The 23,953-nt window shown below is 35.7% G+C and overlaps 1 long non-coding RNA gene across 1 annotated transcript; it reads left to right on the top strand.

Moving 5' to 3' along the window:
- Positions 1 to 521: 521 nt before the first annotated feature.
- Positions 522 to 18,408, top strand: LOC134287800 (uncharacterized). The gene is made up of 2 exons (XR_009997554.1): positions 522 to 10,886; positions 15,450 to 18,408. It is a non-coding gene; the product is annotated as an uncharacterized LOC134287800 (long non-coding RNA).
- The last annotated feature ends 5,545 nt before the right edge of the window (positions 18,409 to 23,953 follow it).

The raw sequence follows: 23,953 nt of genomic DNA, 5'->3' as shown, positions 1-23,953 counted from the left end.
TTGTGTATTTATCCAAAACAAGTTTGCAGAACATTATTGACGTAAATCTGGCAGAAGAACTACAAAAATTAAAAAAACTACGAATTTTTCAGGAAAAATATACAATTTCGTTATAACTTCAAACTAATCTCGAATTCCCATACCTTTTATAATTTTAAAATATTTGTGTTTTTATCCAGAACAAGTTTGCAGAACATGATTGATATTAATCTGGCCAAAGAACTACAAAAAATTCAGAAATTTACGATTTTTCAGGAAAAATATACAATTTTGTTATAACTTCAAACTAATTTTGAATTCCCATACATTTCATGATTTTAAAATATTTGCGTATTTATTCAAAACAAGTTTGCAGAACATTATTGACGTAATTCTGGCAGAAGAACTACAAAAAATCAGAAAACAACGAATTTTTCCAGGAAAAATATACAATTTTGTTATAATTTCATACTAATCTCGAATTTCCATACATTTTATGATTTTAATTTTTTTGCGTATTTATCCAGAACAAATTTGCAGAACATTATTGATGTTAATCTGGCAGAAGAACTACGAAAATTAAAAACAACTACGAATTTTTCAGGAAAAATATACAATTCCGTTATAACTTCAAACTAATCTCGAACTCCCATACATTTTATGGTTTTAAAATATTTGCGTATTTATCCAGAACAAAATTGATATATATGTGGAGCGGACCTGGTGTGAACACTTGACTATCACGCCGAGGACCTGGGATCGAATCCCATTCCCGAAAATCTCACAAATGTTAGTTCTTCCATCGGAAGGGAAGTAAAGTGTGGGTCCCGAGATGAACTAGCCTAGGGCTAAAAATCTCGTTAATACAGATAAAAAAAAATGATATAAATCTGGCCAAAGAACTATAAAAAATTCAGAAAACTACGATTTAATTTAAAAAAATATACAATTTTGTTATAACTTTAAACTCATCTCAAATTCCCATACATCTTATTATTTTAAAATTTTTGCGTATTTATCCAGAACAAGTTTGCAGAACATTATAGATGTAAATCTGGCAAAAGAACTACAAAAAATCAGAAAACTACGAATTTTTCAGGAAAAATATACAATTTCGTTAAAACTTCAAACTAATCTCGAACTCCCATACATTTTATGATATTAAAATATTTGTGTATTTATCCAGAACAAGTTTGCATTGTTGATGGTTTTCTCTTCAAAGAACTATAAAAAATCAGAAAACTACGATTTTTTCAGAAAAAATATACAATTTCGTTATAAATTCAGAAAACTACGATTTTTATTAGCAGAAATATACATTTTTGATATAAGCTCAAATTGATTTCAATTTCTCATATTTCTCATCAGACAGATCGTTTATTGCTTGTCAGGAGGCGAAAAAACATAAAAAAAAACAATAAAAAATACATAACGTATCAGAACATTTGGTCTGTAAGCATTGTTTCTACAGTTCATAAATTTCAAAGGATTGATCAATTTATTCAAAATGTATCAACGTAGCATATACAATCGAATATTTGTATCGTTTTATATTATAAATGACCGTTTCTCCTAAATAAAGGATTGATGGCCCCTTTTTTCAGGCTATCTATATAGCAATATCACGCTGCCCATAATACCAAAAATTACATAGAACCATCGTAAAACGCATATATTTATTGAAATCATGTCTAATATAGTATACTACAGTATTGGTACAAAGTAGTTTTCTAAATAACCCTGGAATTTGAAGTGCAGTTTTGTTATAGATAAAAATGTCCAAAGTAGCCCCCATCCGAGATGTGTCCGATTGGTGTATGAAGAACTTTTTTGTTAATTGATGGATTTAGTTCAAATTTAGCATACATCCAACAATACTTACGATTATTATTTGTAAAAATTGTGGAAATCGATTCACTACTCTGGGAGTTATAATGTCTCGAAGTTGAAAAAAAAAACACGAAAAAGTGTAAGAAGTGTAAGAAGTACGATGGTATTTTATGATTTTAAAATATTTGCGTATTTATCCAAAACAAGTTTGCAGGACATTATTGATATAAACCTGGCCAAAGAACTACAGAAACTTCAGAAAACTATGATTTTTTTCAGGAAAAATATACAATTAAGTTATAAGTTCAAACCAATCTCGAATTCCAATACATATTATGGTTTGAGAATATTTGCATATTTATCCAGAACATGCTTGCAGACCATTATTGGTATAAATCTGGCCAAAGAACTACAAAAATTCAGAAAACTACGATTTTTTCAGCAGATATGTACAATTTTGATATAACCTCAAATTGATTTCTATTTCTCATGCATTTTATGATTCTAAAATATTTGTGTTTTGGATAAAGTTTGCAGAACATTGGCGATAGTTTTCTCTTAAAAAAATAACAAGATATTCAGAAAATTACGATTTTTTTCAGGAAAATATACAATTTTCATGTAACTTCAAATTGATCTCCATAACGCATACAATTTATGATTTTAAATATTTGCGTTTTTAACCAAAACAAGTTGGCATAACATCGTTGATAGTTTTCTCTCTAAAGAACTCCAAAAAAATCATAAAGCTACGAATTTTAAAAATACTTGTTCTGTATAAATATGCAACTTTTTTCAAATCATAATATGTATGGGATATTGAAATCTTAAAATTGATTATAATTGGTTATAATTAATATTTACGTCTTCGGAAAAAAAATGTATTTTTCTGAATTTTTGTAGTGCTTTGGCCAGCATAATATCAACAATGGTTTGCTTCGGAAAAATGGGCATTTTTAATCATAAATTTTGGATGCATAACGCAAATATTTTAATATCATAAAATGGATTAAGAATTGAGATCAACTTGATGTTATAACAAAATTGTACATTTTTTTTTGAATAACTCATAGTTTCTGATTTTTTGTAGCTCTTTGACCAGAATTATACTGGAACTTGGAAAAAATTAAATCGCCATAACTTTTTTTCTTATCAATAATTTCAAATTAAGTCAATTGTTTTTTAAAAGTCATCATATAAGCCATAAATGATCAAAATTTCATTGCATTCGGTTCATTGAATCCGGAGATATAACAACTCAAAGTTGGCTATCGGATAATTATACCTTTTTCTAGAACCCTTATAGCTTTATGTAAAATGGTCCGATCTTTTCCAAATTTTGACCACTGATACACAGCTAGTTGATGAACTTACAGTAATAATTTGAGAATAGTTGATGCCCTTTTCGAAAAGTTACAGCGAGTTGAACAAAGTGAAAATTTTACCTGTCCCAGTTATTTTGAGTATCTCCTGTATCAATCTTATGTGATAACAAAATTATAAATTATCCGGAAATATTCATAGTTTCCTGATTTTTTGTAGTGTTTTTGTCCGAATAATATCTACAATGTACTGCAAATATATTTTAGATAAATACGCAATATATGGAATATTGAAAACAATTTGAAATTATTGTTGGGCAGAATTATATCAGCAATGTTGTGCAACTTGTTTTGCATAAATACGCAATTAGTTAAAAATCATAAGACGTATGGGATTTTGACATCAATTTGAAATAATAACAAAATTGAATATTTTTCCTGAAAAATTCCTAGTTTTCTTAGTAGTTCTTTTAAGAGAAAGCTATGAACGATGTTCTGCAAACTTGTTTTGAATAAATACGCCAAAATTCTCAAATCATAAAATGTATAATAAATCGAGATCAATTTGAAGTCACAATATTGTTATATATTTTTTCCGAAAAACTCGACGTTTTCTGATTTTTGTTGAAGTATTTTAGTCATATTTATATCAACAACGTTCAACAAACTTGTTCTGGATACAAACGAAAATATTTAAAATCATTAAATGTCTAAGATTTTGTGATCAATAAGATGTTATAAAATTCGTAGTTTTCTGAAATTTTGTAGTTCTTCTGCCAGATTTACATCAATAATGTTCTGCAAACTTGTTCTGGATAAATACGCAAAAATTTTAAAATCATAAAATGTATGGGAATTCGAGATTAGTTTGAAGTTATTACAAAATTTTATATTTTTCCTGAAAAAAATCGTAGTTTTATGAATTTTTTGTAGTTCTTTGACCAGATTTGTATCAAAAATGTTCTGGATAAATACAAAAATATTTTAAAATCATAATATGTATGGACATTTGAGATTAGTTTGAAATTATAACAAAATTGTATTTTTTCCTGTAAAATTCGTAGTTTTTTTTAATTTTTGTAGTTCTTCTGCCAGATTTACATCAATATTGTTCTGCAAACTTGTTCTGGATAAATATGCAAATATTTTAATTTCATAAAATGTATGGGAGTTGGAGATTAGTTTGAAGTTATAACAAAATTGTATTTTTTCCTGAAAAAATCGTAGTTTTCTGAATTTTTTGTAGTTCTTTGGCCAGATTTATATTAATAATGTTCAGCGAAAATGCTCTGGATAAATACGCAAAAAATTTAATATCATAAAATGTATGGGAATTCGAGATTAGTTTGAAATTATAACAAAATTGTATATTTTTCCTGAAAAATTCGTAGTTTTCTGAATTTTTGTAGTTCTTCTGCCAGATTTATATCAATAATGTTCTGCAAACTTGTTTTGGATAAATACACAAATATTTTAAAATCATAAAATGCATGGCAATTCAAGATTAGTTTGAAGTTATAACAAAATTGTATATTTTTCCTGAAAAAATCGTAAATTTCTGAATTTTTTGTAGTTCTTTGGCCAGATTTATGTTAATAATGTTCTGCGAACTTGTTCTGGATAAATACACAAATATTTTGAAATTATAAAATGTATGGGAATTCGAGATTAGTTTGAAGTTATAACAAAATTGTATATATTTCCTGGAAAAATCGTAGTTTTCTGATTTTTTTGTAGTTCTTTGGTCAGATTTATATCAATAATGTACAGCAAACTTGTTCTGGATAAATACACAAATATTTTAAAATCATAAAACGTATGGGAATTTGAGATTAGTTTGAAGTTATAACGAAATTGTATATTTTTCCTGAAAAATTTGTAGTTTTCTGAATTTGTTGTAGTTCTTTGAAGAGAAAAGTATCAACAATGTTCTGAGAATACCTTCCTTAAGTATATGCGCACATTTTAAAATAAAAAAATACATTGGTTATTGCGACAAATTTAAAGTTACAAAAGAAAATATGGGTTTCTCTGTATTATACGTAGTTTTGTGAATATATTGCAGTGCTTTGAGTGATAAATAAACACTTAAATCACATTGATAGCTTTATTACACTCGTGTGGGCTATTCATCATCAAAAAATCATGTGGTCATCGCGATAAATTTAAAGTTCTGCTCGAACATAAAAATCTTACGAAATTTATAACGACTTGCTCCGGGTTTTTAAGTACCAGAAATTAGAATTTTGATCAGAGAAAATTTTCAAAACATGTATACTCATCCAGAGATCCTAAAAAATTCATTGCTAAAAAAATTTTTGAAATCGGACTTGTAACGGCCGAGATATAGAAGGTTGAAATTAGCGTTCCAACTTTTTTTGAGGCATAGACGTTCGTGTAAGTGAAAAATAGCATCGACGCAGGAGTGTTAATAATATTCGCTTTTTTTCCGTCCACTGATTTTCAACCGCTCGAACGCTTCGAGAACCAGTCGCAACGCGATTGAACCTGTCTGGTGAGCGCAAACAAGAAAAAAAAACAATATTATGTGACCATCAGTCAGTCTGTGTTTGGATTGGATGAAGAGGATGGTCTTGGTCATGGTACCATCCATCTCGGTGCCAGCGGAAACTACCTTACCCAAGTGAGTCTTTGTTGTCGGGGGCCATCCTATCACCAGTTAAATCCAGAGCCATAGTCGCAGTCACTCGGTGTCTGAACAGGGACTTACACATTTTCCACTCTTGCATGAATTTGCACAAAGGAACTCCCATCGACGAACCCATCCCAACCAAATTGCAGCGAGCTGCTGATGGGTTTCCCCCACGCCCCACCCAAAAAAAGGGTGCCAAAGTTTGTTTCTTTGTTTCTCTGCCTCGCCCTGGGTACAGCGAAACATGATGGAAAATGCACTAGCAGCGTCCCACCCAATCTAACCCAGCCAACAACGCCGTTGTTCGTGGTGGGATGCAGCTGATCAGTGAGACGAGAGAGACCAGTTGGGGAACTTTCTTTTATTCTGATGCACAAGCATGGAACGGTGACACCACGCAGGGCAAAACGATGGAAATAAATCTCGTGCGACTTTTTTGGGGAGTGGTAGGGTCTTGGACAGATCAAGCCATCTCACCTTGCAGATATTTATTCATACATACAACATTTTGGAGCAAGAGATGAATGGAGCGTTGACTTGACACATCAGAGCTACCTCCTTCCTCTCCCCTAAAGACACCAATAACTGGACTCTTCAAATGCAGCAAGACTGAATTGGTTGATGGTGGTGATGGTTGCTGGTCGCCTCCCGAGCCAGACGTCTGCCTGATGCCAGCAGCCACACAAAGAAGTAATCGGCGAAAAAGCACATCAGACCGCCATCAACATCTGGTTCTGCTGCAGTGTCGGTGGTGGATGGGTCGGTCTGTGGAGCTGCCGATGTGTGTGGTGGCATGCGCAAACCATCGTTCCATCTCCAAACTCTCAGCTGTACAAGCTCCAGACCAGACTAGCTGGAGTAAAAAAAAGCAACGACACAAATTTCTATCATTCACATAAAGGATTCGCATTAGCCAAACCAAGCACGTACAAACGGCGATATCAACTACAAAAATAGTGAAAACTCATGTTTCTGATGGCGGTGCAGCCTTGGCACTTCTGACATCAGCTAGATTAAGGAGGTACGACCCGAGCGTCTGTTCACCAAGGAGGTGCGGCTCAAACAGCGTCTGTTCTAGCATCCAGCGGCTAAGTATGAAATGCTTTTCCACCGGAAGCTATACCTAAGGTGGTAACCCCACCACGGCGCAAGGGTGTCCCTGAGAAAATCATCGACCTCATTGAAGCACAGTACAAGGCATTTTCGTGCAGAGTACTGCACAACGGTACTTGTCCGGTCCCATCCGGGTCGTTGTTGGAGTGAGGCAAGGATGTATCCTATCACCGATACTGTTCATTCTCGTAATCGACGAGATCCTGGTAGAAGCGATTGATCGCGAAACAAATCGTGGGTTGCTGTGACAGCTCATTCTCATTACCATGGAGCACCTAAATGTCTTCGAACTGGCTGGATGACGTTACTCTTTTAGCTCAACAACGGCGCTCTGATATGCAGAGTAAGCTCGATGATCACTTCTCGGCGGCTGGTCTCAACATCAACGTCAACAAGTCCAAATCGTTGGACGTAAACACGGTCAACCCTTCCAGTTTCACGGTAGCTGGGCAGGCAGTGGAGAATGGTGAAAGCTTCCAATATATTGGTAGCCAAATGGCGGCCGATGGCGGCACCAAGATCGATATAGGTGCACGGATCAAGAAGGCGAGGGCTGCTTTTGCGAGTTTAAGAAATGTGTGGAAAAACAACCAGATTAGTCGACGCAAAAAAATCCCAATTTGCAACTAGAACGTGAAATCTGTGCTGCTATACGCCAGTGAAACCTGGTGTGTATCAGTGGAGAACACTCAACGGCTGCAGGTCTTCATCAATAGATGCCTGCGGTATATAATGATTCGTGCATAGTAGCCCCACAATTGGATATCCAACGTGGAGCTACATCGTGGATGCCATCAAAAGCCGATAGCAACAGAAATTTGGGAGCGAAAGTGGAGATGGGTCGGCCTTACTATACGCAAGGGCGGAAACAAAATCTGCAAGCAAGCGTTAGATTGGAACCCAGTAGGACATCGCAGCAGAGGCAGACCCAGAGGCTCATGGTGGCGCAGCCTCAACAACGAAATCAAGAAATTTGACCTGGCCACAGGTCAAGGCGATGGCTGGCAATCGCCCAGGATGGCGATCTTTCAATTCGGCCCTCTGCACCACCGTGGGTGCTCAGAATTGAAAGTAAGTTCCTAGAAATCGGCATGATTTTTTCACTGGCTCATTTTTTTTCATAACTTCGAAAACATCTCTCATACAGTAGTAAAAACACTCGAAAAAAAAACATAATAAGATATTACGATTATTTTAAACCCGTTGGTGCATTCTATTTGGGCAGGGAGACCTATTTTGGGTACTTCTTGCTATAACTCGGTCAATTTTGATCCAATAGGGCACGTTCGGTGTAGTACTAGATTTGTAGTAATGAGCTGAATTTTAGTATGGTGAGAAGGTCAATTCTCCGTTTCTGCAATGAAATGGAGCAAAAAGCGTGGGTATTATGATTCCTTGCCTAATTTGATGCTGTTTGAGCAAAACTTTGGATAACTATGTTGTTTATGTTGCAAGAAATGGACAAAACAACAACACCGTTACCCAAAGTTTTGCTCAAACAGCATCAAATTAGGCAAGGAATCATAATACCCACGCATATTGCACCATTTCAATGCAGAAACGGAGAATTGACCTTCTCACCATACTAAAATTTAGCTCATTACTACAAATCTAGTACTTCGCCGATCTGTCCTATTGACTTGAATAGTGCCCAAAATAGGTCTTCTTGCCCAAATGATCCCATACCCTATTTCTATAATTTTGCTGTACTGCCCATAACTGCATATTTGTAACATTTGTAGTTTTTGTCAATATTGAGTTAACACCGAGAATAATCTACAACTCATCAGTATTTTCATCCACCCAAATGAACATTACAAGTTTGTTCTACAAAATGTGTAAAAAAATATCAAGTCGTTTTGTCTCATTATCAAAAATTCACGGTTACAACAGTCATTGGGAATATACACTAGCCTCATAGAGTATCATCAGTCATATTTTGGTCTAATTATTTTTTCAACAACACATACACTACCGCTTTACGCATAATTGTCCCATGTTATATGGGATTACCATATAACATGGGACAATCGGGCGTAGAACGGCAGTACAACAGTGTATAAAAACATAAAAATAACAAAAGATTGTGGAAGTTATTTTATTCGGATGCTTAAGGAAGTTCAAACTGTTCTTGAGATTTACATCATGAAGTCTTTTGGTGTAATAGTAACTTTTTACTAGGTCATCTAAATTATTATTTAGTTTAGAATTCAGGGATTCATTAAACAGCATAAATTGCTGCGTCAGCCATGATTTTCTGCTATTTGAATGCGAATGAAATAATCAAAGACTGCCGTGATCGCGACGATTAATCAGGGAGGTATTTAATCAGCGGTTTACGCTGTTAAGTAAATCCCCCTTATATAATCTACATACAACGATAAGGCAATATTTTTTTGGTTGCCTAGAGTTATGTTACAGGGTCAACTGGGCTTATTGGTGCTCATAGTATTTCAAAAGAAACTATGAGTACTATCGAGAAATTCAGGATGATCAAAATTGTTCTGCAATTCAGAGCATGGGATCTGCAGCCGCAACAACAACTGTTTTTGTTATTACGCAACATTACCAGTTGTAAAGACTGTCCGGGAAACTCAAGTGACATTATAAATTGCTGAAACTTCATAAAGTCAGAGGTTCCCAAACTTTTTGCTATCGCGGCGCTTTTTAAAATTTTCTAATATGTCACGGCGCACCAACATTTTTTACAGAGAATTTTTCATTATTTCAGAACAACCTTCTGTTCAAAAATTTCAATGCAAAATTGGTAATTTTCAGTACCATTTTTCTCAAAATCCAGATAAATTTAAGTTTCTCAACAAGTTTTTTTTAAGAAAAAATGCCAAAGGATTTCATAAATATTTGTTAGATTTCAAATATCATATTTTTTTCGCACAAATTAAACAAATGTAACAGAAGCTTCTACATTTAAAGCAAGCTGCTAGTTTCTAATGATTCAACCAAAAACAGTAAAACTGTTGCAATACTTTGAAAATTCACGGTGAATTGAAATGATTCCACATAATTTTATGAAAATCTTAGATTGCGGGAATAACAAAACATTAAAAGATGTTAAGTTACCTGACTTTTCAACAACTTTTCAACAAACTTAGATACAAAAATAGGATGTTGAGGACTAGGCTGATGACAAATCATTTATTACCATGCGTTTGAGCATTTTGTCTTGAGAAAAGCTTGAAGGACCATCTTTCGCATGAAGTTTGGATGACTATTTTGGAACAACGAACGAACAAGTTGATTAACTGGATGGTAAAATTTATAAAAAAAATGTCTCAATCTCGCGTTCCTCGAACTTCGGAACGGGTCTTAATGAGATTAAAAGATGCATAGTTTTCCATCATTTTCCATCAAGATCTCAAAAGAATTAATTTCAAGATGTGACCTACTTGCAAAAAAAAACGACAATTTGCAGAAGTATTCGGTGATAATGACGTTAGTAAAAAAACTGTCCCCAAAAGCAGGAGACAACATAAAGAAAGAGAAGAAACTTTTTACGACTTTAAAAATATTCACTTTCAACCGTTATGTGTCCGACAAACTTTTAGCTTTTTTCTACACCGTGTTTTTTTAAATGGGCGCTAGGTATCCGGGTACCCTGTCGGTCACATAAGGGTTAAATTTAAAGCTGTTGGTAGAATCGAAAACTCAACCAAAGTTTTGGAAATCCAAAAATCAATTTTAAAATCTTGACAAAAATTTGTTTAAACTCCGAAAATTTGAAAATTTGATAATGTTTTAAGAGGATACCAAAAATTATATTACCATAGTATATTCGAGGTTCGGGATACATTTTGGAAAAATGCCGTGAAGCAATACTTCCAAGTTCCATTAAACAAGAACAAATATATAATCCTTCGTTTTGTTTTCTCTAGGCCTGCAGCGCACCTGCAAAATGTTCACGGCGCACCAGGGCGCCACGGCGCACAGTTTGGGAAGCACAAAGCTATCCTTGAGTTCAGAACTAGAAGGTAATGAAATTAATATTCCCATCATATAATTCTGCCAGATGTATTGCATTCATCATGTTTACTTCAGTAAACTCATGAGTTTATTAGAATGTAGACTCTCATGAGAACTGCCACTGTTATGTGTAGATCGAAAGAACTAGTCTTCGGAGTAGTTTGATTGGTAGGACCATCCTGAAAAAAAATTGAAAAAGGACGAACGATTCAAAGGGGGTTTTGGATTATAGTCGGATATGTGACGTTACAGTTTACAGTCCAAATAACTACTGCAGCGGATGGCGTTACTTTACTGTAACTACTGTAGCGTTCAAGAGTATCCCAAAAGAATGTTTGAATGATTCGTACAAGTTCAACAGGATCATAGATTATAATCAGATAATAATTCATCGCGAAAATAAATTAATGTACAGTAGACCTGTTCACTTTTTTACCTACCCGTGTCACATCAAATTATCGATACACATGCAAAAACAAGGCTTCAGTCCAAAAATAAGCCAAATTGATAAAGGTTTAGAGGTGTATCAAATCGATTTTGTGTTTTTTCGAGCATTTTCTCGAAAATGTATTCTAATATCCAGAAAATTGCACCAAAAAGGTACCGAAAATACCATCAAAATATAGTTTGAACAATACTCTACCAGTTTGCCGAAGACAGTACGAAGTTTAAATTGCGTATTTAAAAGTTATTCAACAATTTTCGTTAAAAAATCACGAAAAAATACAATATTTTTATGATTTTTTATTAAAAAGTCATGTAATTTTTCATTGTTTCACGTGACTAATTTAATGAGCTATTGATCCTATGTGTTACGAACATTTGGTCCATACATCATTTTAGTGATGGAATTCGTTTTCATTGACTAATTATCAAAAGTTTGCCATGTTGATACTAAAAATTGTACAGAGTTGCCAGCACAAAATATATTAGGGGGATTCACTTAACAGCGTAAACTGTTTAAACTGATTAAACGTCGCGATCACCAAGGCAATCTATGATTATTTCATTCGTAAAATCATGAAACATTTCAAATAAGCAGAAAATCATGGCTTACGCAGCAATTTAATCTGTTTAGTGAATACCCCTATTTACTTTATAAAGTTACCCATGATTAAACGTCATTACACTTCTTTGTCTCATCTGCATCAGTTTCAAATTGGTGCAGATGGTTGAGCATGAGCTTGTCGATTCGAAGATTCAAGGTTCGAGTCCTGGAATAGGATTTTTTTGCGTCTCGATCCAGCTACAAGTTAATGAAACTACGCACTGCATCTCATTGCAATTTGGCATCAGAGCCTTGTTTCTAAACCGTAGAGTACATAGTAAGAATGAAGTTTTCCTTCATCGTTTAGTTGTATTGATTTGTGGGTAGATAGATACAAGTAAGCTCCACCCACAGTTGTCTGGAAAATGTTGCATCCAGAAGCAGTTCTATCATCGTATTGAATTGTTTTAGTTAAATTGATCGTTATCAAACAGATGCTCAATATTTCGCCCAGCTGATCTCGTCGACACGATTTATTGCCAACAAGTAAACTAAATATCTAGCTTGTCCTGGAGTGGGCTTAATTGGCAGGTCCCGATCATTATTATTAGGGAGATTGCATTTAAGTCATGACAGATTCATCATCCTAACTGCTACAAAGAAAGAAAAAAAAGTTTATCGTGTATTTGAGCTTGAACCTGGGACCTTCTGATCCGCAGGCTCGAGCCTTATCATCTGCACCATTTCTGATGCTTAAATCGAAAGACATTAGAATACGATGGCATGACGTCTTAATCATGGGTAACTTTGTTTAAATTCGTGCTGGTAACTCTGTGCGATTTTTAGTATCAACGTGACATACTTTTGATAATTAATCAATGAAAACGAATTCCTACACAAAAACGATGTATGGACGAAATGTTCGTTACACAAAAATAGTATTGTTCTAACTTTATCCGAACGGTATCTCCGGCACCTTTTCGGAGCAGTTTTGTGAATTTCTGAGTAAATTTCTGAGAAAACGACTAAAAAACACAAAATCAATTTGATACACCTTTAAATCTTCATCAATTTGACTCAATTTTGGACTGAAGACTTGTATTTGAATTTGGATTGATAATTTGATGTGTCACGGAGAATCGGAGAAAACAAGTTTCAAAGTGAACAGGTCTAATGTACAGCTGTAGACGTCAAGGACTAAACTTCAGGATAGTTCGGAGGACCCGGAATATCCTAAAAAGTAAACAACAACATAAATCAGTTTTCCAGTAGGCCCGGTAACCAGGGATGGCAGTCTGAACTTAAAATGTGCACAGTGCAGCTTGTTTTCATATTAAAATCTCGCACACTTGCACACAAACTGAGGAGCATGCCATGCCTGCCGGTAACCATAGTTGAGGGGCCCAGGATCAAAGGGGTGTAAGTGACCTTTTTGTTGATTTTGAGCTGAGCATGTAAAAAAATTCAGATTCTAAACTTTCGGGAACTTTTTTAAGATTATTTTTACGATGATTAGAAAAATTATAATAAATCGTAGAAAATTAGGTCGATTTTGAAACTTTATACATTTTGTATGGGAAGAAAAATTGGTGAAAAACTTCAAACCTCATTTACTCGAAAGTGGGTTTTTGCTTCTGACCCCCTCAGTTGATTTATGTAACGTTAATCTGTAAAGCAAATATGACTACTGCTACGAAATTTCTTTTTCTTTATGGCTCTACGTTCCCACGGGGACTTGACCTGCCTTGCTTCAACTTAGTGTTCTTTGAGAACTTTCACAGTTATTAATTGAAGGGCATTCTTTGCCTGCCATTGCATGAATTTGTATATTGTGAGGCAAGTACAATGATACACTATGCCCAGGGAGTCGAGAAAATTTTCCCGATCGGAACGGGAACTGAACCCCCCATCTCCGGATTGGCGATTCATAGCCTTATCCACAAGGCTAACTGGAGAGTGGAGACCCAATGATGAGAGATTATAATTGAAAAAAATATAACTAGAAAAACACCCTAAACTAATTAACCGTAGTGTGGCCAGCAAAAAAAACACCCGTAGAAGGCCGGTAGGGTACCCGGGTACCCACGAAATGGAAATGATCATATCTCAGCGATTTTTCCACCGATTTTAAAAGTTTTTGCCTCATTCAACTCAGAAACTCATTATCTATCGAGATCGTATTTGGTAAGACCGGTCCGATCACCATAGGTACCGGAAAATCCGGATTTCCAGATCCGTGTTTTTATACAATACAATATACGGGATTTTCGGTAGGTTAGTAGCAATTTCGGTACCAAGCATCGTAAAATTGCTTTGGCACATTGTATCTGACTGGCCTGGAATCATAAAACGTGCTGACTTTGAAACTGTGATTTTGGAACACGCTTCCCGTGAGGCCATGGTTGACCATAAACACTTTAAGGTATCCTAGCCTTAACAATGTGGGTTTCAATATGGTATAAGGACATGCTCTCAAAAATATGGATTTTCCGAAAACCACGGTGATTAGATCGGTCTAACCAAATATTTTCCCGATAGATGATGAGTTTCTGAATTGAATGAGCTAAAAATTTCCAAAATCGATGAAAAATTGACGGAGATATGATCATTTCAATTTCGTGGGTACCCGGGTACCCTGCTGGCCTTCCACGTAATAAAAAAAAGCAGGAGCCCCTCCCCGTGCTCCTCCTTACTTTAAAATTTGGTCAACCCCAGTAATAGATGTATATTCACGAGTTCTAAGATCTAACAGAGTTCCAACATCCTAGTCTCAATAACCATTAAAATATCGAGATTTGAAATTGAAAAAGGTACCCGGGTACCCTGCCGGCCACATAAGTGTTAAGGTGATACATCAAGAAATCCCATTGCATATTTTCAAACAAACTTTAGAGGCACAAATCTGACGAACAAAGCATCGAGCCAAGCCGCACTTGTTTTTCCTGGCTTTGCTCACTTCCAAAAAGAGGCAGCTTTTGCAAGTCGAGAGCATTTGTTTACAAATTTTCAAGATTAGTGCTCTTGAAAACTTGAGTAGGGGACCAAGTCAGCCATTGTGGCAGCCATGTTTGTATTCTCTGAAGTTTCTCCTTAAGGAAAATTGCTATAAATCGGTCAATATATGAGCACGAAACTTTTTCAAGCAAACTTGCTTGAAATGAACTGATGTAGGGTATGTGTGCCATCAGTAATTTCACGCTCCCATATTCATCGTATTCGAAACCATCGTTTTCGTGTAAGGAACTTTTGTTGCTAAGACCCTAATCTATCACTCTAGGGGTGAGCAAGTGACTCTTCGACACTTTTTGGAACACCCTAATCTAGATCCTGCATCATTGAGCAATGTACACAAAACTAACATGAGCTATTTTCATACTGGAAATTTAGCAACAAAATTATCTATATTATATTTTATGTACTGATATTTGAAGTTAATCGACATTACACAAATTAAATTAGAGCATATCAACAATTCAATGAAGAATGTGTATCAATTATGACTGCATCCAAACTTTGGGCCAATTTTGCCTTATTCCATATCAAATTCATGCATACCAATCATTTCAATGTTTTTCTTTTACAGAAATACAATTTTCATCTCCCTACAAGAGGATAGACATTTACTTTCATCGGACCAACACCATTATTAGCATAAGGCCAGCAGCCAACCTGAGCCTATGCTACCACCCGCACAAGCTCAAACCATCCTCGGAGCAACAACACACAACCACTCGCTCACTCAGCCACTGACTGCGAGTGTCGAGTGCCCATCCAGTGGAACTCAGTTATGGCTTTGGCTGCTGACAGCTGATTTTGTTGACAGTTCACTGTCCAGTCCCTCGTTTGTGTTATTTTGCTACTGCTACTGCTGCTGCTGTTGTTGTTGTTGTTGTCATAAACGAAGATTAGAGATACATTACGGCAGGAGGGCTGATGCGTACAAAGAGGAAAAGGGGCAGAGCAGAGATCACTGTCCGTATTACCGAGGAAAAATACGCAATACATGTATGCACATTAGGGTGCGGCTTATGTTTTTTTATGCGTTTGGCTTTCTGACCACAACACATCACCAGGCAAACTTAGTGGTACATATATGAAATGTTAAAATGTAGCTATTACCTTAAAATAGGATGCAAGAGTATTAAATGTGGCTACCAAACTCATGAGAGAATAATCGAATTAGAATCTCTTTTGAATAGGCTCCTAAAGTCCTATCGGGATTCTTGTTTTAAACCACAATATATGGTTCAAGAGTACATATTTACTCATTTTTTGACGTTTTTATTAACCGTAGTTGAAAATATATAATTTTTATTTTTTTAGCTTTTTGTCTCGTCCCTAGCTTATAACACATACTTTGAGTGATTTTTTTTCACCGTGTATGTCAGATAGGAACATTTTTGAAATCCCAATGCGAAAAATGTCGAGCTCAGTCACACAAGGTTGACCTCAAATGTCAAAGTAGAACTATTTACCATTTTACTTATTTTGAATTTTCTCATTATTCCTTTGTTTTTTAAGTTCGAGTAAAGTACAATTCCGATTAGAATACCATGCTTGATCGTATTATTTAATATAAGCGAGATTTCGTCTTTAATTTTAGGACCCTATTGAAATTCTGAAAAAAAAAAATATCTCGGAATTTTTTTTTCATCTTGATTCACGATAAGTATGAGGTTTGAACGTAACTCTCTATGATTTTATCTTTCTCAAGTATAAAAATTTACTCTGTAATCAATGAAACATAAATCCTTTTGAGGAATATTTTAGCAAGTCTTAGACACAATACCTGAAGAACAATTATCACATTTTCTATATCGTTTCTACGGGTTTTCACGTGAAAAAAAAAAATTGAAACATCAATGTTGCTGAATTTGACTTGTTATTGTGTTCTGGACAGAAAAACTCATTTCAATTAGGGACTATAATAAACCTCTGGGTAGGGTACAATTCTTCAAAACTTTGCATGGACAACATTCATCAAAAATAACATGGAGAGGAAAAACAGCCCCTACACAATACAAGCTTGAAAACTTGTTTAATTTCACAAGGAAAATTGATATACATGGGCTCTATGGGCTTGGGCATCACTGCTGAAATCCGCAAATGACAACCAACATGGCCACCTTGTTTTCTACTTGAAAGTTCAAGATCATGAATGGGAGCGTCCATAAATTACGTCACGCTTTAAGGGGGGAGGGGGGGTTCAGCAAAGTGTGACGACCCATACAAAACTTTCAGAGGTTCCATACAAAAAGTGTGACATAGGGGGGAGGGGGGGTTGAAAATGACCAATTTTTGCGTGACGTAATTTATGGACGTTCCCAATTCAGTAAACCTTATCAAGTTATAACTGCAGTTTGTTGGTTGCTCATTCGAAGTAAGTGTGGCAAAATTTCTAGCGAACTTGAAACAAAGCACATTATTGCAAAATTCCACATTTTTTCTTGAGAAAACAGTTATTTTTTTGTTTGTGAGAAAAGTGACTTAGTTGCAGCTTTAGACACAAAAAAATAATTATATGCAAGCAATTTGTTGGATGCCTTTTTTGTAAATCGCTATACAATTTCGATGATATTTCTGGGAAAATGCCTGGCGAAGTTTTCAGAAGAAATTACAGCGGACCTCCGTGGATATTTCTTGGCAAAACCCTTTGATTTTTTTTTGAATATTTTCTATGTAATATTGTCAAATATTTTGAGGACTGGAACATTTCCTTTGAGTTGTTTCTGGTAAAAAGTATGCTTTTTTGGTAATTGAGTAATGATCTGTGTACCCGACATATTTTGGATATACTTTTTTCCTGGAGTAAATATGGATTAAGAAAATATTGTACAAAAAAAAAAAGAATGACGGTTCATACGATAAAAAGAAAACTTGAGAAATGCCATGATCATACCACAAATTTTTCAAAAGTGAAGAAGTTCCTCAAAGTTTAAAAAAGTGTTTCATAGAATAAAACTTAGAATAGAAAAAAGATTAAACAAGCTAATTTAATGGTGTAAATTCAAAAGAGGACAAGAATTCAAATTTTGAAGAATTCAATAATATTTTCGAAAAATATGTCACACCCTAATGGGCATGGTTCGTATAATTAGCAATTGCTTTTTCGAAAAAGGGGATTCATCATTGGCATGAATCAATAATTGCGACAAGAGTTGAAAGCTCTAAAATGGATTCTGTCGTCCTATAAATCAATCAGCTTAACACCACGGATGCCAGATGAAAACAGACATGTTTAGGAGATTTGCAAAATGACGTCTGATTGGACGGACACTGAAACCAATACTACAGAAGGGTGGGCCACTTACCTTACTGAAGTAAATTCGGAAAATTTCTATCAAACGAAGATAATGTTATATAAATCCATTCTTTAAGCACGGAAAATCCTTTTTCACTAATTTAATCAACATATTGTCCGTAGCTGTGGCTGGTATCTATCGTATACCGTTTTGCTTTTTTCCACAATCACTTTTGGTCACCTCGGCGAAGGGAGTTGCACCAACACAAAGAAAGCGATTTTTCCTAATTGTTTTTTTTTTCTCTCTATCGATAACTCTAGTTTTTCTCTATTGTGTCACTGAAACTTTTTCACTTGTTCGATTTTTATAATATTTGCAATTCAAAATGTCTTCTTATGATATTTTGCTTGATTATAGCTATGGAACTGTGTCACAATTGTCACTAATATCTTTTTCCCTTCTGGGGCACAAAACAACTTTCCACCAATCAGATTGCTTTACAAAGGTTCACTTTTCACTGCTGAGAAAACTGTCTACGTCGAAATTCTACAACTGGCGATCCCGAAAACAGTCCAATGATTCGATTGCTATTTCACTTATTTTCGATAAACCTTCGAGCTCGGTTCCACCCCTCACTTATTCCTCGCCCACTTTTTGCGTTCTCCCAATCTTCCTCTAGGGGGTACACCTGAGAGTGAATGTATGTTTTTTTTTCCTATGCTTTTCTGCACTGTAACACTGGCAATAATGGCAATGCTACCCAAAACTCCAGGGATAACTAAAGGGAGACCAAGTCGGGAACAGAGGAAATTCGGGATTCCTTTGTAGAGCAGCCGCGCGTAGAAAGCCTTCCGCCGTCTGGGGCCAGAGAAACTCGAACCGCTCACCACCGTAGTCGACGAATGACTGTGGACTGAGTGCTGCTGGATTGCAAAGACTGGTCTGGGGCATCCGGTGAGTGGTCTCGAATCGTGAACGCACTCCACGTGGTTCCATTTCTTGCAACAGCTGAGACATGAGGTTGAAGTGCTGGTGATATAACGATATCCGACATAATATAGATAATGAAAAAGAAATAACAATTCATGGAAAATTGCGACATAAAACTATGATACATATTATTTTAAATTGTGTTGTTTAATTTTAGATATAATAAAAAATAAATGAATAGAACAGGAATTCAGAACACGAGAGAATCGATATCTTTCTGACAGACGATACTGGTTTAAATAATTTGTTTCAAATTTTACATATGATCGAATGTGATGGTAGAATAATAGAAACCTCTGAAGAAATCCCTAAAATAATGTTGGAGTAATCCCAGAAAAAAATCTCGAGAAGAGTTCCTCTGAATAGCCTGGGCGAATTCCTAAAAAATCTCGGAAGAGATCTCCAAGAGAACCAACCAAGAGAATCTCGAAGAATCCTGGAGGATTCCCTAGAGAAATCCCTAAAGAAATCAATGATGGAATGCTAAGAGAAACTAATGTAAAACTAAAGTAAAACAAAATCGGGATGAATCCCTGGAAGAATCATGAGTGAAATCTCGGAAGGAATCACTGAAGAATACTATGAAGAAATTCTAGGAGAAGTCCCTAAAGAAATCTCGGGGAAAAAAATCTAAAGGATACCCAGAAAAAATCCCCGAAAAAATCCCTAAATGAATCTCTAGAGGAGTACCAGAAAGAATGCCGGAAGAAATCCTGGGGGAAATCTATGAAGGAAACTTGGGTAAAATCCTTTAAAAAATTCCTGAAGGAATCTCTGGTTGATTCTCTAAAGAAAAATTGGGAAAATCAATGGAAAAATCCCAGAAGAAATTCTGGGAGGACTTCCTGAAGAATTCTCGGAAGAAAACGTAGGATGAATCGAAGGGTTAGCCCTGGTGCCATTCCGGGAATAATCAGTGAAAGAAGCCCGGAAGAAACACCGTGATAAATCCCAGAAGCCCGAGTATCCGGGGGAAAAATGTAGGAATCCAGGAAGAAATCCTTGAGGGAATACTGGAAAATATTTCTGATGGAATCCCGAAAGAATTCCCTGATGGAATCCCGGGATGAACTCCTTCCTATAGGAAACATGGTAGACATTTCAAACGGAATTCCAGAAAGATATCCTTGACAGATAAATACCCGAAGAAATCAAAGTAGAAATCTTTCTTTAGGGAAAAATACTGGGAGAAAATCCTAAAAGATTCTGGTGGGAAATGTGTTAACAATCCCAAATGCTTAACAGGAACCTGGGTATAATTTCTAAATAAATCCCGGGAGAAATCCCTAAAGGAATTCAGTAACAAATCAATAAAGGAATGGCGTAAGGAATCCCGGGAGAAATTTCTGAAGGAATCCCGGGAAGAATCTTTGAATCTATTTCTGAGTGAATCTTGGGAGGAATCTCTGAAGGAAACCCGAGAGAAATCAAAACAGAAATCCCGGGAAGCTTCAATGAAGAAGTTCTGAAGGAATTCCGGAAAGAAACCTTGAAGAAAGCTCGAATAAAATCACTGATGGAATTCCGGGAGATAACCTAAGAAGAATCCTTGAAAATTTACTGATGGAATTTCGAGAACAATCCATGGACGGAATCCCTGGGTAAAAAAATAATGGAATCTCGCGAGGAAACACAAAGGAAACCCGGAAATAATTCCGGAATGCCGCTTAAGGAGGAATTAATGAAAGAATCTCGGGAGGTATTCCTAATGGATACGGAGTCCCTGGGAAACAAATCCTGAAAGAATTCATTAAAAAAAATCCTAAACAAAACTCTGAAGGAATCCTATGAGAAATCCCTAAAGGCATCCCAGGAAGATTCAATGGGTGCATCTCGAAAGGAATCTCGAGGGAAATCGCTGAAGGGATCACTTGGAAAAATGCCAGAGACATTCCTGAAAGAAACGCGAGAGAAATCAATGAGTGAACCCCGAGTGGAATCGCGGAAGGAATTCTTTGACGAATCCTTAGAAGGGATCTCGGGAAGAATCCTGAATCCTGCAATACTGTTTTTTTTTATATTTCAGGAGGAATCCTGGAAGGAAACTCTTCAGGATTATCGGGAATAATTACAAGATATAACCTGGTGAGAAACCTAGATGAAATCCATTGCTGCAGGATGTTTTGTATGTAGTAGACCAAAATATCTGTAATTACACCAGTGCCATCTAGTGTGATAGTTCTGAACAATTTTGTTGAAGACACCATGTTTACATCACTTCATTGTGTCGAGATATTAGCAAAAGCAGCTTTTTTCACCGCTGATTGAAGGATTTTTTTTAGTAATTTACAGGAAACGCCACAATTGCATCATTCTATTGAACTGAGATATTATCAAATCAAACGAATCATACTACAGAACCATCTAGTGAGGGAGCGTCCATAAATAAGGTAGCATTTTGTGTCGATTAGATTAAATCTAAAGAGAAAATTATTATCTCATAGGTAATAGGGTCTTGTGCCATTTGGGCAGGTGTACCTATTTTGGGCACTTGCCGCAATAACTAAGTCAATTTCAAATCGATTGATTTGAGGATTCTGTGCGTGCCTAACTCTATACAAAAATTCAAATCATTCGGTATGAAATTGACTTAGTTATAGCGACAAGTGCCCAAAATAGGTACACCTGCCCAAATGGTACAAGACCCTACATAATTTGTAGCCAAAACAGAGACTCTCCCCCATAAAAGGCTAAAATTTTACGTAGTTTATGGATGCTCCCTGAAAAAAATCTAACTAATGATCATGTTACGGGAGGCGTTACATCCGTCGACACTACAACAGAAATTTTCCACAGGGATGCTGCCGATCTGACGGATTGCTTGTCATCCATCGGCTCCAATGATGTAGGGACGAAGATTCATGTCAAAACAACGCGAAAAGGAAAGTGAATGTGGACGAAGCCTACGCAAATGATTAGCTTGAATTTTGTTGAAAGTTGTTTAAATTATTGAAACTAGACATAATTTCTTATTGGATTAGTTGCTACTAGTGAGATTAAGTGAGTTACAGATGCAAATGAATTGGAAAACTAATAACTCTTATACAAACCACACATACAAAGCATTTTAGGATAGCTTAATGAACTACTTACGACTATCTTTGATTCCTAAACTATTTCCTACGGACGCAAACTGTGAGTAAAACTTAAATACTAAAGTTGAACTTATAACTTAGACTTCAAAACTTACTGAACTAGGTAATTGGACTAGACGTACTATCACAGAACAGTTGATGACGTAGAGATCATAGACTGAAGTCACAGAATTGTGAGTATAGACAATAATAAACATGACCAACAATAACAGTAAATTATCTGTTAGCTTTAAAGCCTTTTCGTAAATACAAGAAATTGCTACAAGAACCGTGATTTTATTCTACGTCTGGCGCCGTGACAACAGATCATTTTAACACATGCAGATTATCCGATGCACAAACCGCCAAACTTAGTCGGACCAAGTCGAAGTGAGTACACTGAGATTTTTTTTTATCTGTATAAACGAGATTTTTAGCCCTAGGCTAGTTCATCTCGGGACCCACGCTTTACTTCCCTTCCGAAGGAAGAACTCACATTTTTTGAGTTTGTCGGGAGTGGGATTCGATCCCAGGTCCTAGGCGTGATAGTTGAGTGTTCTAACCATCACACCAGGTCCGCTCCACACTGAGAAAATCATGACCACAAAAAACTAAAATTAACTACTGACTCTTCCAGAAACAGACCATTTTTTCATATGACAATTTCACGTTATGCAAAACCAATCTTGATGAAAAAAAACAGTAACAAATCGGTAACTTAAAGTTAAATTATTACAATACAACATTATTTTTAAAGTTGACCATTAAACTATTTATGAACCCTTGAAAAAGATCCCAAACGGATTGAAACATCGGGAAAGATTTAAACAACTCGTTTTTAATTCCCACCAAGACTGCTAAGCCATCTCCCAAAGTTCTATATCATAACAGTCGAAACCCAATAAGCATTTGAACACAGATAAACAGACGTCTCACTCTACCCACCTACCATGGAACGATGCATCGTTCCCATTTTTAACGGACTATTCAAATATTCTGTAGTTCGTATATTTATCTTTGCAGTAATGTTTGGCCAATTTTGAACTTTATTGAGCCATGTACTGGATCTTCTAAACAACTTCTCCGAAGACAGTAAGCTAAAGTATTGTATTATTCTCAAGATATTCACTTCTAGTTCTAAAGTACTGTCCTATAAATAGGACGCTGGCTGGGCGTTCGGGGTGTATGTTCTATAAATAGGAGGCTGAGCGGATATGGGTTGGTTAAAAAAAAAATCAAAACCCACATGTGAAATGCAGTAACAAGAAAATAATAAAATAAAGGAATGCAATTTTGAAAAAAAACATGAAATTTATAAAGCCATATGTACATGATATGCAATTTGAAAAGGTAAAACTCCTGTTTGCAGATTTTTTATAAATGTCTGGAATTGCTACGAGTCATGTATTAGACATGTGAAAATAGGTTACGAGGAGGGACGGGGAAGGAGTTGTAGAAAATTGGTCAAAAAATGCTACGTCATTTGTGGATGCAGTGGGGCCTCTTCCATCCTTTCCTTTCTCGTTTGTTTATGAGAGTAAAAAAAAAGAAAAAGATAGCTACGTCAATGAACGAAGACAAAATACTTATAATTTCCCTGTAGGGTACCGAGCCACTTGGGCATTGGCTGGTATTTTGGACACTTTTTCGCTATAACTCAGTCAATTTCAAAACACAGCTACACTATATTTGTATTTGTATTAATTTGTTTATTTCATTTGACCTTTGTGGATTATTGGATTATTCTAATGATGAAAAGTTATAACACAGCATTTGTGGAC

Source organism: Aedes albopictus, chromosome 2 (assembly GCF_035046485.1).
Source record: "Aedes albopictus strain Foshan chromosome 2, AalbF5, whole genome shotgun sequence".
NCBI classification, from domain to species: Eukaryota; Metazoa; Arthropoda; class Insecta; order Diptera; family Culicidae; genus Aedes; species Aedes albopictus.
Note: the sequence above shows the minus strand (reverse complement) of the source record. Positions and strands in the feature narration are given on the sequence as shown.